This window comes from Pseudophryne corroboree, chromosome 5 (genome assembly GCF_028390025.1).
Source record: "Pseudophryne corroboree isolate aPseCor3 chromosome 5, aPseCor3.hap2, whole genome shotgun sequence".
Classification (NCBI taxonomy): domain Eukaryota; kingdom Metazoa; phylum Chordata; class Amphibia; order Anura; family Myobatrachidae; genus Pseudophryne; species Pseudophryne corroboree.
In genome coordinates this window covers 233,498,152-233,510,400 of record NC_086448.1, presented here as the reverse complement: position 1 = coordinate 233,510,400, position 12,249 = coordinate 233,498,152, and the positions used below count along the sequence as shown (strand labels likewise).

Genomic DNA, 12,249 nt, shown 5'->3' with positions numbered 1-12,249 from the left:
GAGAGATCTGAAAATGGCTGTGCACAGACACTTCCCATCCAACCTGATGGAGCTTGAGAGGTGCTGCAAAGAGGAATGGGCGAAACTGCTCAAAGATAGGTGTGCCAAGCTTGTGGCATCATATTCGAAAAGACTTGAGGCTGTAATTGCTGCCAAAGGTGCATTAACAAAGTATTGAGTAAAGGCTGTGAATACTTCTACATGTGATTTCTTAGTTTTTTATTTTTAATAAATTTGCAATAAAAACTTTTTTCACGTTGTCATTATGGGGTATTCTGTGTAGAATTTTGAGGGAAAACATTAATTTATTCCATTTTGGATTAAGGCTGTAACATAACAAAATGTGGAAAAAAGTGAAGCACTGTGAATACTTTCTGGATGCACTGTATGTCAGATGTGGGTCACTGTATCAGAATCAGCTTTATTGGCCAGGTATACTCGCGTATACTAGGAATTGTTTCGGTTACAATACATCACCAAGTAACAACATGAAGGGAAGATACATAACGTAATACGTAACATAACATGTATACATACATACATAGCATGCTTTCCTATGGGAACACTGTGTAGAATTGCATCTCAGTATGTAGCACCAGACATTTTAGACATCGTTTAGTAGATGAACAGCTAGTGGGAAGAAGCTTTTAGTGGTTCTGGTTGTCTTGGTGGGAATGGACCTGTAACTCCTGCCTGATGGGAGCATTTCAAATAGGTCGTGGCCAGGGTGTTGCTTGTCTGCCACGATTTTCCCTGCACGCTTCTTGACTCTGGACAGGTATAGGTCTTGAACAGTGGGGAGATCAGTCCCGACAATCTGTTCTGCTGTCCTCAACACCCTCTGTAGCCTACGTCTTTCAAACTCTTTGGCAGCTCCATACCAGACTGTAATTGATGAGCATAGGACAGACTCTACAATGGCTGTGTAGAAGATGTGCAGCAGATTCTGCGGGATATTGAATTTCTTGAGTTGCCTTAGAAAGAACATTCGCTGTTGTTCCTTCCTGATGATGGCGCCTATGTTTGGTCCCCATTTAAGGTCACTGGATATTTTTGACCATAGGAATTTAAAGGAGTTTACCCACGACACCTTAGGAATATGCTTGGGCATATCCGGGGATGTTTGTTGGAGATGGAAGAAGGGCAAGTTATAGCTACCGGTATTTTGGGGCAATGCCACCAAATGTGGGACAGGGTGTCCTCCGCCTCACTCTAACCACGATGTTTGTTTAAAGTGTCTGCGATGTTGAGAGTGTCTGCAAGTGACCTCTCAGTTGCATCAGACTCCCGGAGGGAGAAGATACATTGTTTTTTGTTTTGTCAAGGCCTGTGGGTGCTGTATGGACAGAGAAGGAGCTGTTCCGTGGATATGTAAGTAATAAATTGGAGAAAGAGGGGTATGAGAGTGTCTTTAATTGCATTTTTGAATTGCTTTTTTTTTTTTTTTTTTTTTTTAGTTTTTACTATTTTTAACATAATGCAATCCTGCACAGATTCTATTGATCTGTGTAGGCATTTTAACCACGGAGTGAGTGTGTTTGTGGCAGGTTTGCGGTGGAATAGGGTGTTGGAAATGGATAGGGAATTACAGCAGTTTCTGTTTAGAAGCTGAAACTACCTTTTAGTAAATGCTGTATTTCCGCTTTAGATCGCTCTGTCAGTCTGCCCCAGATCCTGACCATTTCGAAACCCCTTACAACCAGTAAAGATTTTACCTAAGGGCTGTAGCCCCTTCTCCCCCTCCCCCCATTAAAATCCGCCACCCTCAGGGACTGCCTAGCAGTGTCGGTGACTTCCCATTGGAAGCACTTACTGCTAATTACAGCCAGTCAGTCCGTCCCAAGGAGACTGCCATTATCACTATTCAGTAGTGACAGCACCTGGGAAGCCACACACCAATCGCATCAGGTAGATGACTACAGCTGGTAAGCTCCCTGATGGCCAGCTGCATCATTCTGGAATGGGAAGGGGGGCAAAAAGATGGGGATGGGGAGAGAAAGATAAAAACGGAGTGGGAGAGAGTGGAAAGGGGGGGGCGGGGACATATGTAAACGGAAAACCTACCCCTGCTGGTCTATATTGATAAAAAGTAGTGATGTTATTTATGATTTATTGATTAGCAGTGCCATCAGCCAATAAGTAATGGCAGTTTGTGGTGAATATTAATAGAATAGACGTGCTCCTACGTATAATTAGAAATAAAAAAAATATTTATCTATCTATCATTAAAGATAGGGTTTTTGTCAAGCTGTCTTTATGAAACTGTATACCATAGAAGACGAGAGACATTGATCATCATCACATGTTTTTTTTTTTAAATGTATGACTACTTGCGGTGTCTCTTTGTCCCATCCCTATCACCAGTCTCTGTGTGCTGTGACACCCCTGGTTCTCTCTGACTGTCACTACCCCTTCCCTATCACCAGTCTCTGTGTCTTGTGACTCCCCCAGCTCTCTCTGACTGTCTCTTTGTCCCATCCTCATTACCAGTCTTCATGTGCTGTGACTCCCCTGGCTCTTTCAGACTGTCGCTGTCCAATTCCCAGCTGCAGTCTCTGTGTCCTGTGACTGCCCCGACTTTCTCTGTCTCTCTGCCCCACCTCCAGTAGCAGTCTGTGTGCCTACCCAGGCTCTCTCTATATCTTACCTCCATTGCCAGCACAGGCATCTGGCACTTCCTGGTTCCTACTATCTGTCAGATGAGACAATGTGCAGGAAGCCCGCTAGTTACAGCGGGCTTCCTGCAAAGGCAGTTCTATCTGATGTGGTCAAGCTCCTGGGTCCTAGTGCCCGGCAGATGTCTTGCTCTGTTATGTACTCAGTCCAAGGCAGCTCAGAGGCAAGCGCACCTTTGACTGTCTGACCACATGATCCTGGGAAATATCGACTGAATAGCATCCCTAATTGCTTTGTGTGTGTGTGTGTTTTTATATGAAGTGCCAAAAGTCATGGGATACATCCCTAGTGTTGTGTAAAACCCCCTCTAGACCGACAAAGTGCAGCAGCTCGATGTACATTGATTCCTCAAGTAGATGGAAGACCTCTGGAGAGATCCTGACCCATGCTGTCTGTCTAGCTTCCCAAAGCCCCCTGATATTTGTAGTTGCAGGATCTTTGGTGCGAAAGGACCTCTCCTTCATGCACCACAAATGTTCAGTTGGGTTCATGTCTGGAACTGTAACTCATTGAACCACGCCACATGTTGCCAGTCCTCCAGGTTCAAATTAGCAACATCATGAGTCCAGGTGAGGTGCTGTGTCCGGTGTTGTAGTGTTAACAGGGGCACTCTGGTGGGTCTTCTGCTCCCATATCCCATGGAAGCTAAAGAACAGTGCACTGACCTGCTGGATGTGTGTCTGGTACCTCCTGCATTGAATGTGGATGTGATTTGAGCCTGTGTCGCTTGTATGTTACCACGGACTATTCTGGCCAGACGTCGCTGGTCATGATTATTATGCGCCCATGGACGTCCACTGCGCTGTCCACAGTGGGTGGTTATGGCTCCCATGCGGTATTCCCGGTACAGATCGAGGAATGTTGAATGTCCACAAAACCTCAAAAATGGAAGGTTTCATCTGTCGGGCACCATTATGCCCCGTTCATACTCATAATTCACGTTGTCTTGTCACGAGCAGCCTAGCAACTGTTCAGACTGACTCACAAGATGTCAGTTTACAGCTGATTCAGATCTGGACATTTCCAAGACGTCACAGTACAGTGCAGCAAGCTTTGCATGTGCTTCTTTCTTATTAACACCTTACCCTCTTACTAGTGTGTTGCTGTGGGTGCAGCTGGTCTTTGCTGACTCAGTGTGGTCCCGTGTCCTGGGCTTGAACTTAAGTGTTAGTGTTAAGGACCCACTAGATGAGGTCACCTGAATGCTGGCTGCTGGGCTCATATTTTTTGGGCGAAAAGTATGCCAAGCACCTCGATTATGCTCTATCTTAGATTGCAGGCTTTATTAGACTTATTCTGATTAGCAGTGATTGGTACAGTAGAGCGTGCATCTGCATAATTTTTTGTCTCTGTGTGGAACTACAAGTCTCAGCATGATAGCACCACTCATTATATTTGTAATTAAGGTATGCAGTCCAAGGCCCTCTCCCCATATGTTCTTGGTACTGTGTCTTTCTAGTTATTCTTTTATAATGTCGATTAATACATTAAAACGTGTAAAATGTACTCCTGTTTCAACACAGTACATTTTACAGGTAATGCACATTTTTAACTCGTGAAACAAAACAAGCAGTATTTTTAAAACTTCAGCACAAAAAACACAGCTTTAGGACTGGTGTTGTAGAACTATAGGTCTCAGCATGCTTGCCAGCCACAAGGCGATCCACATGTAACCCAAGCCTGCTAAGTGGATTGCAGTTATATCATAATACACAGTATCAATTAACATTGCAAAAACAAATGGAATTATCTGTTTACATTTTATTTCAGACAGAAAATGAAATAAAAGATCTAGTTATACAGCATTTATTGGTTTATTAATGCTGAAACCCAATGCACCCCTGACATGTACTGCTGCTGTACAAGCAAGTAATGCAACATAGATGTAATGTACAATACATCATCAACGAGATATCTCCATGCTTCTTATTTTCTGCTCAAAACTTTAGTAATTTTAGCAGCAATTACCGAAGATATAAATGATATATAATAACTTAGAAAATTGGATGTGTACTTTAACATCAGATAGATGGTCCTGGCATGGCTCTGTGAAGTGGTTGTGCTGCACTGACCATCTTCAGCTTCCGACAGCAACTGGAAAATAAAAGGCTAAATTAGCATTTTCATTTAGAAATATCACAGGCTTTGGAAGAATTAAGATGGATCTAACATCACAAAGGAGACCAAGGAGAGTATTTCTACAAGCTGTCTATTTTAGAAATATTTGTTTAAATAAGGCTAATTTAGTTAATCCTTAGCAGTTTTGCGGTAATTGCACTTCTATCAGGCTGTTTGTTCCAGGTTTAAAATACGGCAGAATTTTACAATCCAAAAACAGAAAGAAAAAAAATCTGTTTCCCTGGCACTAGAGAGACAAATATTTTTTCTGACAGTTTCACTTTGCATATACTGTTAGCTATCGCTATGTATCTTCATCAGCCGCGTGCGTTCAGACTATTTGGTTTCAGTTATGTTCCTCTAAATCCCTTTTAGTGGCTGAGGTTTGGCCCACCTGTCTCCTGTAAAACACCTGCAACATATGTTTGCGTAACCCTAATATGCATTTCCTTTTGGGGCCTATGAATTTTCCCCAGAGCTTTTTGCTTATAAACAGCTGAGTAATTTTGTTTCCTAATGACGGTTTCTTTTCCCCTGGCAACGAGGCAATAACATATTCTCCCAGCTATGAGTATCATTTTTCTCTCAGCCACATTTTGTTTTTTTGTTTAAAATGTTTGTTTTTTCCATCATAACTCTAAATGATTCTTTCTAATTAATACAGTAACTAAATGCATTTTACTTTTGTTTTAGCTGTATTTTGGCCACCGCTCTACCACAGCAAAGTCTGTGCGGCATGAGACAAATGGAAACTTGTCTTATTGTTTAAGAGCACTAAATTATATCTGTATTTAACAAAGCAACTTTTGTAATACAACAAAAATAACAGTTATTGATAGAACAAAAATATAAGGCATCACAGGTTATGAACTGGAGACCACAATTAGATTGTAAGATTTTTTTTCTATTGTAGTCTGAAGACGTTGTTGCTCCCATTTTGTTTGTTGTTAAACGTGTATTAGAATTTGATGATTTATGCTTTTAATATTTGGTATTTTTGTAATTCGCTTTGAATAATTGTTATGTTGGTTTTCTTTTATATTGGTTTCATTTTGTCATCACTGTGTGCGTGTGTGGTATCCTTTACACACCATGCACAGCAGTAACTAGTTTCCATCCAGTAATGTCTGTTCCTCTGTTAAATCTTCTGCTGCCTAGCCTCTGAGTCATAAGCAACATGACATATACACTCTTTCCCAATTGGAAAATTAGGATGGATTAGACAAGGGGGTCCTCAATCAGTGACAGAAATGGTACGCGGAAGACTTTAAAGTGACACAGCTCCCTAGATGGAGCCACAAGTGCTGCTACATACCCCAGGGATCTGGCAATAGAGAACCAGCAAATCTATAAAGCTCTAACTTTAAATGGCTACAGATGGGAAGGGGACAGTGTGAGTAGGAAAACCAATTACAGGCCACAATCTGGTGCAACTTTTTAACTATGACTGTAATAGAAATGGAAGAACCCTGGGAAATATGTCCGCACCAGGGACGGGGGACAGAGTTAAGATAATATATTTCTGCAGATAGTAGTACTGCTTTAAGCGATGTATGGGCTAAACCACATAGTATTTTAGGTGGAAGACAGGAAAAAGAAACATTTTTGCAAAGTCTGCTTCCAAGTGCACTCGGATGTGTGTTGGATGAACCAATCAAATGCAAAACAAAGGGGTTTTACAGTGACTCTAGGTTCATTGTACAATCCTGTTCATATTCTATTGAATATGGTAAAATTCATTCCTATCTCTGTACCTTTTCACTCCTTTTATTGAAATTGTATAGATATTTCTATCACCCAACTGGTGAAGAGATGGTTTGCAAACTTTTGGTTCTAAATGTCATGTATCAACTCAAGTGAGTATGAGAAATTATATCTTCTCCTACCATTCTCTGTGACTCTTAGAAAACTTTGCAGGTTCTGTATTGTATAGTTTAGGCTAGTGTCACACAATACACTTGGGGGGTCATTCCGAGTTGATCGCACTCTGCAACTTTTTGCAGCCCGTGCGATCAACTAGACGTCGCCTATGGGGGAGTGTTTTTTTGCATAGCAAGGCTGCGATCGCTTGTGCAGCCCTGCTATGCAAAAAAGTTTTGTGCATAACAAGACCAGGGTATGAGTTACTTACCCTGTGCGATGAATCCAGCGTTGATGGTCCCGGAATTGACGTCAGACATCCGCCCTCCAAACGCCTGCACACACCTACGTTCGCCGCACCACTCCTAGAAAACGGTCAGTTGATGCCCCGAAACGGCATCAACGTCGTTGCCTGGCCCCGGAATGTCATCTTCTTGCGGTCGCTGCTGCGACTGCTTTCTTCGCTAGCAGCATCGCTGCCCATCATAAGGCAATGATGCGCCTGCAAAGCATGCGCAGTTCCGACCCGATCGCACGGCTGTGACGAAGCGCAGCGTGCGATCGGGTCGGAATGACCCCCTTAATACCAGTGTTTTGTAGCACAGTTTCATTTTTGTATTTCTTTCTCGGGCTCTCCACTTGTCAAAGGAAAATATTTTTTAAATATTATTTACACCTTTTTTTTAACAGCCCTGTCAGCTGTTGTATGCCCCAGTTTACTGGATCAATGGTGGCGGGTGCAGGACACTTGCCGACATTTCCGGGGAGGTGGTAGCGCCTCCCGGCCGTTCCAGATGGGTATGCAAATATTACTGGCGTCCCCCCCCCCTGCCCGAGTTCACTACCCCATCACACCTCCCTGCCCACATAACTTCCTCCCCACCCATCACTGCCCCCCTACTGCTCACATTGCTTACATCACTGCTCACTGCCCCATCACTTCCCCTCCCCTTGCACACTGTCCCCCTACTGCTCACACTACGCAGAGACACACACGCACTGCACACATACACAAATACACTGCACACATATACACTGTACACACACACACACACACACACACACGCATCTTACAAGCAGCCAGGGATCTGCAGTAACTCTCTCTGACAGCAGCCCTGCTGGGTCCTGTGTAGCTCCGACCCCCTGCATATACAGTACTTCCGCTTCCTCTCCTGGTTAAAAAAAAGGGGTCCTGTTGCCCAAATGCAGCAGGCAGCGGATGAAAAGAGAGGCTTCAACAAGTGGCGTCCCTAGGCACGGGCTTAGTGGGAAATCTGCCACTGGCCCCTAGGATAAAAGTTATTTATTTAAAAGTTTTTTGGGAAAAAATATTAAATGAAGTAAATTGTGCCTACCTGTCATCCTTTCATACCTCCCAACATGACCCATCCCAGGAGGGACAAAATGCTGTGTTCCTGGACCTCCCTCTACATGTATACTTGCCATCACCTGTGTTTAAACTAAGAGAGAATTCCAGAAACAGAGCATGTTGTTACTCCTGGAATGGGCCATGTTTGGAGGTCTGTCCTTAGATTCAGTTGTGTGGTGGTGTAACGTTGTGCTTTTGATTGTCCACATGTTTTATGATTGGCAGCCACTAGCACTGTTTTTGCCTATCACTGTGACCATAAATAATTTGATTTGGTCTTGAACCGCCAACCCGAGGCACCCTTGCAAGAACCTGGTGGCATCCCAGGGTTCCTAGGCACTTAGGGGTCTAATCATGAAGCATTGAAAAGAGTGGAGAAAATAACCAGTAGAGAAGTTGCCTATGGCAACCAATCAGCTTTGAAGGAAGCCTTTATCAAGTACATTATATAAAATGTAAGGGAGATACTGATTGGTTGCCATGGGCAACTTCTCCACAGGTCTGTCTCTCCACTGTTTTCACTGCTTCATGAATAAACCCCACAATTTGGGAACCACTCAACTACACATTTCCTTTGCAGTGAAATAATAGTTGTTCCCTAATTGGAAGTAAACTGAGTCCCCCATGTATCAGGAAATCATAAACTGCATCTTTTGTATCTAAAGTAGAATGTATTACTAGCCTTCAAAACTACAAGTTAGACAAGTTTTATGCTGTCTGGACACCCTTTTATTTGCGTCAGTCCCCTTTTAACTCCCCTACTTCCTCTCCGCAAAGTTCCTCTTCCTTACACAATCTCTCCCCCCCAGTACTGTCATATAGCCATACCTCCCAACTTCTGCCCCTCTCGAATCGAGACATGCCGTGCCGGAGGCGTGACCGCGGCTTTAAAGGGGGAGGAGCTTTGTGCAAAGGAATGGAGTCTCGCTGCAAGGGTGCGTGGTCTACTGCCGCGACCCCCGTTTTCATCATTTTGGGGGCGTGTCCAGCGCTCCATGAGCTGCTGGACAGCCCCCGGCTCCCCTCCTTGCGCTGATAGATTGCACGGCATCTATTCAGTGTAATCACCAGCTGCTTTGCAAAGCAGAGCAGCAGTGATCGCAGGATCTCCCAACTGCCCCCCACCCGCTGGACACTGCGACCCGCGGGAGGGACAACGGGACAGTGTCCAATTAGCGAAATCGGGACAGTTGGGAGGTATGTTATAGCTTCCCTTACCTTGACTCCTCTCCACTGACTAGCTTTGTTTCACCACATTGATTGCCACCTTGCTGTAAGTCGATTCTTGATGTTTTCTCCTTGTTTTACGGACAACTACACTTGCTCATGCCAAAATTCTGCTTACACCTGGTACTCCCTTGTTCTTGTTGTGTTTTTTTATCCTCCATCTTTAAAATAAAATGAAACAGAAGGATTACAAAAATAAATAAAAATAGTATAAATCACAGTTGACAAAAGTCTTTACTTGGATAAATAAAGCCTTCCTCTGTGAATATTTCTGGCTGTTGCAATCCTGAGATGACAATAGTAAAAGGAGGATTGTAATAGTAATCTGTGAATCTCTTCTCCTATGGTAGATAGGACTTTTCTGAGCTGAATTAATAGAACCCTTAGTGCTGCATAGCGACTAATACATTGAGGGCTGTTAAAATATAAACTGCATCACAAAAATGCAAAAGTGTACACCGTGCCATTCACATAGTAGTTACATAGTGAGGTTGAAAAGAGGCAAAATGCCCATAGGGTTCAACCTGTATTCTGTGTTAATATGTTCATATTATAATGCGCCTGCTGGAGTAATGGTTTATACCAATTGACAGCTATGAATCTGTGTAGCTTCAGCTCCACAGCACCGAGCATCTTTATGTGCAACTTTTTCCACTTAAATGCTTCTAAGTCGCATTGCTATGCGAGTAGGACACACAAGCTGCATATGCTGATTAATGATATGCGGCATGCCTATATTCTGTGTGTGACTGTATCTGTATTTGCATACGAAATGCTACAATACAGTGTTTTCCTGGAAATCACTGTAATGTAGCATTTCATATGCAGATACAGCCACGGTCACACACAGAATACAGCATACCACATATCATAAGCTGTTTGTGTGTCCTAGTCACACAGCGATAGGAATAAACACGTTTTCAGCAACAAAAAAACACCCGACGTTAGCAGAGCTGCCGGCTGACTCATGCCAGGCATCTCCTGCTGCATGGCGTATTGAGGCAAGACGTATGAGGACACATCTGTACCTTGATATGGGGATAGTCCTACACCCACTAAATTCTCCTCTCATTAGAGCATGTGCAAATAAATGATAATGAAATAAGCCCTATTGCTGCAAGCCCACAAGGCAGACCTGGCCATACCACCTCTCGCTCCATCTCTCTCTCTCTCTCTCTCTCTCTCTCTCTCTCTCTCTCTCTCTCTCTCTCATGAGTGTGTCAATAGAACCTAAACCACAGAAAACATCTTATTTTGGGTTGGTTACTCATCAACAGACCCCAACAGTTACAGGTACATTTTTATGTTTATATTTGCTTAGTTGTGGTTCATAAATTGAAACTATATTTCAACAATCAATTTTTTTTGTCAGTATAGGTGCTTTATTTTATTGAGTTTGTGTCATGTTTTATTGCAGTCTTGACTCAAAGTACTATGCAAAATGCGGTTGACATATTTTTGGGTGATCTGGTTACAATTTATTTGTTGTTATTTACACTCATACTTTAAAGTATTGCTTTGCAGTCAGGTAATAAATATTGAAGCAACAATTCCATTTTCTCAGCCACTTTCTGCAGAGTAGCTACTGTAATAGCTCTCCATAGCATTGCTCAGCATTCTGGGTCAATAAATAAACAACATGCAAGTGTTACAGCCAGTTACTGGCCACTCATCCATGCAGAGTAGGTAGAGTAGGTAGATTTCCCCATTTCTTATTCGCTTTTCAGTACATGGCTGTAGAGAAGCTACTGTGTGGCAACAGTAAGGTATCACTTGGCTCAGTGGGGCATGCCTTAGTTCTTGATCCTTCACCACTACCCTCTCCACAGTATCTGCCTTTCTCCTTACACCTTCCTCCCTTACCCCAGGCTTCAGTGGGATTTTAGAACCTGTGTTCATGATGACATCACTGTGCCGCACTCTGATATTTCTCATGTGAAAGGCCAGTGAAACTTTAAAAGCAGATATGCTCTGAAATGCACCGGTCACAGAGACACATGAAGGAGGCACAAGCTATTGCCATCACTGAGCTATTGGAGCCCCAAAGGTCAAGTTCAATAGTATTTTCTTAAGCTGGGTACACACAGAAGCGACGGGCATTTGTTCCAGCATCAGAACTAATGCCTGTCAACAGGGATTGCCCGTACACGCTATCACCATGTTAATGAAGGACAGAACAATCATGTTCCGTCCTTCATTAGCATACTAATGGGCACTAGCAATATCATCAGGTCTGATATGTGCCGATATGAGTGATGTGTTGGTATGATCCGCCGGATCGGACAACATATCACTCAGTGTGTACCCAGTTTAGTTTGCATACCTTTAAATCATGGCTGATTTGCACAATAATAATAATAATAATAACTAGCTGATAAAGGTTTGCTGGGCAGAACGTTTTACCTATTTTCATCCTATTAGGAGTCAGATTTCAAAAAATTCCTGCTTTGTGGGTGGCTGCATATAACTGTCACAGTTTCTAGACCAACCAGCAGGTCACATGTTCCAGGTCACCCAGCAGGTGCACAGGGAGATTTCACCAACTGTCACATTTTCCAGAACACAATGGTGATGCATTGTAAATGGCAGGCAGACGTTTTGCCACATAACTCTGAAACAAGGCAACCAATCACAAGTTCAACGCCAATATTTTTCTGCGGATCAAGACCTTTAATTTGTTATGCTCAGACAACAGCATCATAGAAATATGTCATTCATAACAGTCATACTTTTGCTATTACTATATAGATAACTTTATTATCTGTCACCTGGATTACTTATTGGGGGGGGGGGGGGGGGGGTTCTGTGCAAGCTAACATAATTTAATGGTTTAATGGCACAATGTATTACATAGATCTCCTGTACTCTATATTTAGACCAGTATTGCCATAAGTAATACAGTATTAACATGAGGTAATATTTTATGTATTCTATAACTGAAGCTGAGCTGACCTCTGCCACTTCAGTGGCAATGTAGAATTTCAGCTCAGGTATTTCAT

General features: G+C 42.9%; 1 protein-coding gene and 1 long non-coding RNA gene across 8 annotated transcripts in view; one reads left to right on the top strand and one right to left on the bottom strand.

Annotated features, from left to right (window-relative positions):
- The window catches only part of TBC1D5 (TBC1 domain family member 5), a 1,053,329-nt gene that overhangs the window by 793,448 nt on the left and 247,632 nt on the right, over positions 1-12,249 (top strand). The gene's annotated exons all lie outside the window — the stretch shown is intronic.
- On the bottom strand, positions 4,467-9,405 carry LOC134928959 (uncharacterized). Its single transcript, XR_010178159.1, has 2 exons — positions 9,242-9,405; positions 4,467-4,770 (listed from the first exon to the last, which is right to left on the bottom strand). It is a non-coding gene; the product is annotated as an uncharacterized LOC134928959 (long non-coding RNA).